This window comes from Manis pentadactyla, chromosome 11 (assembly GCF_030020395.1).
Source record: "Manis pentadactyla isolate mManPen7 chromosome 11, mManPen7.hap1, whole genome shotgun sequence".
NCBI lineage: Eukaryota > Metazoa > Chordata > Mammalia > Pholidota > Manidae > Manis > Manis pentadactyla.
In genome coordinates this window covers 31,272,455-31,278,673 of record NC_080029.1, presented here as the reverse complement: position 1 = coordinate 31,278,673, position 6,219 = coordinate 31,272,455, and positions in this window count along the sequence as shown.

The window sequence follows — 6,219 nt, the reverse complement described above, 5'->3', positions numbered from 1 at the left end:
TTAGCACACTCCCAGTCACATAGCCGCTGACAAAATCAGCTAAAGGGGAAAAACGTTACTTTGGAGCTTAGTATTGTAGCTTCTGTTTTATTTATGGGGCGGGGAGTTTGCCAGGTTAAAGATTTTTAGAAATAAATCGCCGCGTAATGTTAGATTAAATCGTAATCAGTGTAGTGTCTTGCCATTACTGAACTTTAATGCTAGTGCCTTTACTGCTAGATAGTCTGTAATCTGCAGTCATTTACGAATGTCTGTTTTTCCACTCATTCAACTTCCGTTCAGCACACCTTTTTGCAGGGGGAATACTGAGATCAAACAATATTATCCTGTCTTAAAAAAGATGGCGATCTAATGCTCACACAAATTAACGTGTACCTAAACTACAACAGTAGCTTTGAAAACAGCTCCCACGTGTGCCCTTTCCCAGGGTGTATCAGAGAAAGCCTCACCTATCAAGGTGAGATGACATAATATAGAGTGTGGGTAACATAGAGTAACATTTCCCATACTCTCCCTGAACTCTTTCCATCTGTCCCTGCCTCTCTATTGCCACTGAATAGTTCCTGGTTTAATCCCTTGTAATCTTTCCACATAATTGAAAGTAGCCCCAAAGTGGTCTCCAGAGAAGAAACTCCAGATCTACCCTTAGGCTCCTACACACCACCCATATCTATAGGCCCACTGGATCAGGTATGAAAAACATATGAAACAAACAAAAAAACTTAATTGTGATTCTCAAATCTATCTTCCACCCTGCTGAAACTTATCTAAGAGGTGTAGCTAATGATGAGATTCTCCTGGCTTTTTGCCTACGGTAGTCACTCCACTTTTCTTAGCAAGGAATTCAAGGCCCTTTGTAATATGACTTTGGCCTGCCTTTTCTGCCAGTCTTTCTCATTCACACCATACTCCTTTTTGGGTTGGAGGATGTGTGCTTCTGCGATATGTCATTGGTGAAACGGGACTTTGTCTATTGAAATTAATGTTTAAAAAAACTTTGTAGAAAAAATTTTATTGAGAAATGTAAAGACAAATGTTTCAATCCAGAGCAAGTGTGCTTTTGTTTCAAGATAAACTTTTTGAAAAGGAGACTGTTTAAAAAAAGTCCCTTCTATGTTTTAAGTGCTTGGGTAAGGTCTGTTATCTACTACTGGTTTAAAAAAAGTTAAATATCATTGTACTAAAGTTTACAATAAATCAAAATACAGTGAACAGCCAATAAAACTAGAACTTGAAACCTCAAAAGTTAATCTACTTCCTAAAGTAACCACTTCCAAATCATGTAACACTTTTTCAAATTTTTAATTTTTTTCGAGTTTTGAGATATAATTAACATATATTGTATGAGATTAATGTGTGCAACATAATGACTTAACATGTCTAATATTGTGAAATGATTACCATATTAAGTTTATTTAACATCTACCACCTCACATAATTACAAAATTGTTTTCCTTGTGATGAGAACTTTTAAGATCTATACCACTATTAGTAACACTATTTTGAATAACCCCAAATCAAGAATGATATCAAGATGGAAATTATAAGTTATATGGAAATTAATAACAAGGAAAAAATTTCATGTGAAATACTATGACTCCAAATGACAAAAAAAAAATCTTCTTATAAAAAAGAAAAATAACCCCCCAAATTAAAAAATAACCAAAAGAAAATGTAAAGAAAGAATTAGCTAAAATAAAATAAATGGAAAACAAATGAAACCAGAAAAACTGAATAGTATTAAACCAAAAGCTTATTATTACAAAAAGTCGATTAATTAAGGAAAAAATATTTAAATCTGTTAGGAATCAGACAAAAACACATACAAAACTTTGTTTAAAAATGATTACATGAGAATTCTAAGTTCTATTACAATATATTGAACAGCTAGAAAAATTGATGGTTTTATGATAAGAAAATAAACGATCATTTAAAAGTCAAACATACCAATTACTAAGGAAATTGGAAATTTACCATTAAGAAGGACTAGGCCCTTGGCTGTGACAAAGGAGGAAACAATCATTAATTGAGCCATACTACAACTATCTTTCAAAAGTCCAGTGAAACACTGGTCTTTTTAGCAAACTACAGAGTGAATAGACTGGGCAAGGTTTATCAACAGTGGGAATAAAATACATTCTATTTTGCCACATGTATCAAAGCACAAGTTCCCTTGGAAAGATAACTTTGATCTCGTATTCATTATCTAAGAGGATTAATCTCTACTTAGCACAGCCACAGAAAAACCAGATTTATTTATTTAAAGTCTAAAATAAATTTCCTTATCCATAAAATACTGCTGAGCTGAAGAGAAGCTTTTTATACTTTCCCTGTCTCAGCAATTGGTCATTCACTTTGTTGTCGCAAAGACAAACATTAAATGCCCCCTGCAGTGATGCTGTTAAATTTCTTTATACTTGTATACCAGAACCCTCTCCCCAGCCAAAGCTAGATTAAAATAAACATGTTTCCTGTACCACCACCCCTGTGCAAAATTTTATTCCTTCTCTATTAAGATCTTCTTGGGAACTATTATATAGGTACTTTCACTGTTACCTTAAGGGGGTTTATAGTTCATGAGTTCAAGGCCCTTTTTCCTCTGGCTGTATGATCAGAGCTGATATCAACTTCCTCTGCCAGTTGTTTGAAGGTTTCTGGAAGCATTTGAGCTCTTACAGGCTGCCCTTTATGTCGTCTCTGGGTACAAAGGTCTTCACTCTATATATGTTGGGTGTCCCTCAAACGAAAAATTATCACTTTCTGTGTAGCCCCAGAATTAGTGCCCAGGGAAGATTTAGAAACCCAAGGGGAAGGATTGGAAACTACAGCAATACTGGGGGGAAAAAAGCAAATTTAAAGACAAATGTAAATAAGGAAATCGTTTGTATCAGAATGGACTGATGGATGGAGAAGCTAAATATTAAAGGGTTAATTTGTGGAGGTTTCCACAGAAAGGCAGGTGGGACTATGGAAAGAAGGTACCTGAAATGTGCTGTGACCAGGAGGGGATGTGTAGAATGTGTCTAGGCAGCCAAGTCTAAAGTGTCCTCAAGGCTAAAGAAGCGTGGAAATAGAGAAGGCTTCTGAGGAAATGTCCCTAAGCTGAGAATTTAGCTAGAAAAATTAGTGGAAAAAACACACAACTTGAAAGTTTATGGGAAGACCCTGAGGTGAAGTCTGCTATTTCTGAGTAACTGAAAAGCTAGGGAGGAGAAGGATTGGAGAGAAAGAGTGGAGCACAGAGTGAAATGAGTTTGGAGAAGGCAGGATATAGATCATGCAGTGCCTTATGGGTTATGCTAAGTATTTTAGACTGAATTCTAAACGCAATGGGAAACTTCTAGGGGATTTTTAAACAGAGGAGAGACATGATCAAATCTATGTTTTACCAGTGTCTTGCCAATGGGTTTCAGCCCCATGCAAGTTCGCTATGGATTCAGTGTGACCAAAGAAAATGACAGCAGAACGTTCTTGGGGTGAAAGGGTTATACCCAACTTTATTTCCAGGTGGCAGGTCAGTCATTAGAATCCCATTCAGTCAGAGCGAGTCTGCATGCAGCAAGCCACAGTCTCTGCCTCTAGGCCCCTCTGTCCTCACAGTCGTCCTCTGGGCTTCTCTGCACAGCCATCCTGCACCGTCGTCCCACACAGCCGCCCTCTGGGCCTCTCTGCACAGTCCTGCACAGCCGTCCTCTGGGCCTCTGTCCTTGGCGCTGCCACCACTCCAGCCTCTGCTCTGCTCTCCTGCAGCCTTGCAGCCCTGCCGTGTCGCACCTGGAGCACTGGGTGGAACTCTTTTTATAGAGTCAACAGCCATGTATTGCCCACAGGTGTGCAGTGAGCTAGTCAACCACGGCCAGGTGAGAATCCTGGCCACAGGAACTCTCATTTTATCCACAACCAGGATCTCTAGTCTGTGGAAGACAAACTGGAGGGGAACCTAGTGGATAGTGAAGAGGGCAGTTGGATGGAGGTTTGCATTGAGATTCAAGGAACATTGTGAAAGGTTGGGAATAATCAGTGGGAGGCAGAATAAAATGCTTAAAGCAGCATGTCATTGAAGTTAAGAAGCTCAAGGTCTATTGGGTACCCAGGGTCATTTGACATGGCCAGAAACAGATCAGTAGCCTCTGATTTAGTTAATAGTCGCTGTCCAGAAACACTGGCTTAAAACTTCTTTTCTGGAGTGGTTCCTAATGAACCATTGACCCACGTGCAAAGTATGAAATATAATTACACTGCATTTGAGGATGGATGAAAGTCATGGTATGAAGGAACCCCTCTTAGTTACCTGCCTGGGGCCCTGGCAGGTACTTATTACTGGATCTTGGCATGCCATGGAGCTAGCCATTATTTTAACTAGTAGTTTATTATGGGCTAGGAAACTGGTCAACCAATCTTGTTATAAAGGTGTATAAAATAAAATTGAGGACTTTTGTGCATGGATTTAGTGATACCTGTTTTGGTTGCTTGGGGTTTATTTTTTGTTGTTTTGTTCCTTGTTCCTGGCTGTTTTCTAGATAGTTCTTATTATCTTTGGATATTTCAGTAATTTCTGTAGGCCTTGGAATAAAGGAAGAAATTAGAGGGACAGAGAACCCACTGTAGTAGTCGTGGTAGCATATTCACTATTTTTTTTATTGCCTACATTCTGGTATTTTGACATCTAAAGCTTTGCTGGCCCTGCAGGAACTGCTCCTCCCAGGGTTAGCCAGTTTTTACAGACAGTAAACGACTCTGTCATGAGTGTGCTTTTCAAATACAAACCAACTAATCTAGAACCCATGCTCCACTTGCCTCTTCTATTGAGTGCTCACACTCAGGGTCATTGTCCAGATGCCCTCATCCATGGCCAGGTACCAGATGAGGGGCAGCCCCTGTGCCACAGAGACCACTGACATTCAAATTAGCCAATCCTAGTCCTGCTTACCGGGCTTTGCCTGCTTCTTCCCACAGAAACTGCAATAAAGGCTCTTGCCCTCAAGTTACCCCTGCTCGCTCTCCCTGGTGACCAACGCCAGGGCTTCCCTCTGTGGTCCCATGGCGGGCTGTGCCCCCTTCTCTTGGGAGCTGTAAGTAACAAACCATCATTTGTGTCAGTGTCTCCTGATCTTTTGGCCTTATTAGATCTTAAGTATTCTATTAATATACAGTATTTAAAACAGGTGGGAGAAAACTGCCAATCCTTATTTCTCTATCTCCTATCTGCACCTGAAGAGACACTGTTTTTTTGTGACTATTAGCAATAACTTTCCCATGAATAAGTTATTCTTTTACATACATTGTTTTCCTCTTAAACTCAAAAAGCAAGGTCAGTGTGGTGGATTTTAAGGAGCACAGAAAAAGCTCTGGTTCTGGCTTCAAATCTTGATCATTAAAACCTAGTAATATTAACTAGGGACAGTAACTTCAAAACTCTAAAGTTCTGTTTTCCTATGTCTAAAATGGGGGAATAAACCTATATCTAATAGGATTATTTAAGCATTAAATAACTTCTATAAAGTGAGTACTTAATATTGCTAGTATTTTTATGTGAATCCTTGAATTTGGTGGCCTGGCAATGAAAGGTGCTTAGTTAAATCTGACAATGGTTATCCTCCAACTCATTTCCAAAATTATACCCAGGGAAATTTTTGTTGGACCTTCCCTGGCTTCTCTTTCTTGAAGGATTAGAGATTTTTTAAAAAGCCATTCCTAGGAATGTGTCAGTGCTCTTCAATCTGTGGCTCAAAGGGGTCAGCATTCGGGAGATTTCGCCTCTCATTTTCACTGCTGGGAGTCCGTCTCACCATGTCAGAGTCTAGACTTCGCCAAAGGCCCTTATACTATCATCTGGCAGGATCTCCTGTCTTTGTAAATCAAGTTTTACTGGAACACAGCTACATTCTTCTGTTTATATGCTGTCTATGGCTGCTTTTACACTAAAATTTGCCAAAGCTTGCAAGCCTAAAATATTTACTATCTGGTCCTTTAAGAAAAAGTTTGCTGACCTCTGGTCTTTGCTGTTTGAAGGTTTGTTTCTTCTGGTGGTGTATTAAAAATGACCACAAATTGTTTTCATTACTCCCACCAAGGGGTGAAGTTTAGGTCCCCTTCCACAATGACTCTGTGCTTGGCCATGGCTAGGTCTAGGCGATAATATATCAGCAAATGTGACAAATGCAAAGGCTTGATTAGTGCTTTCCACACTGAAGCTCACATTCTTGGGAACACTTCTTT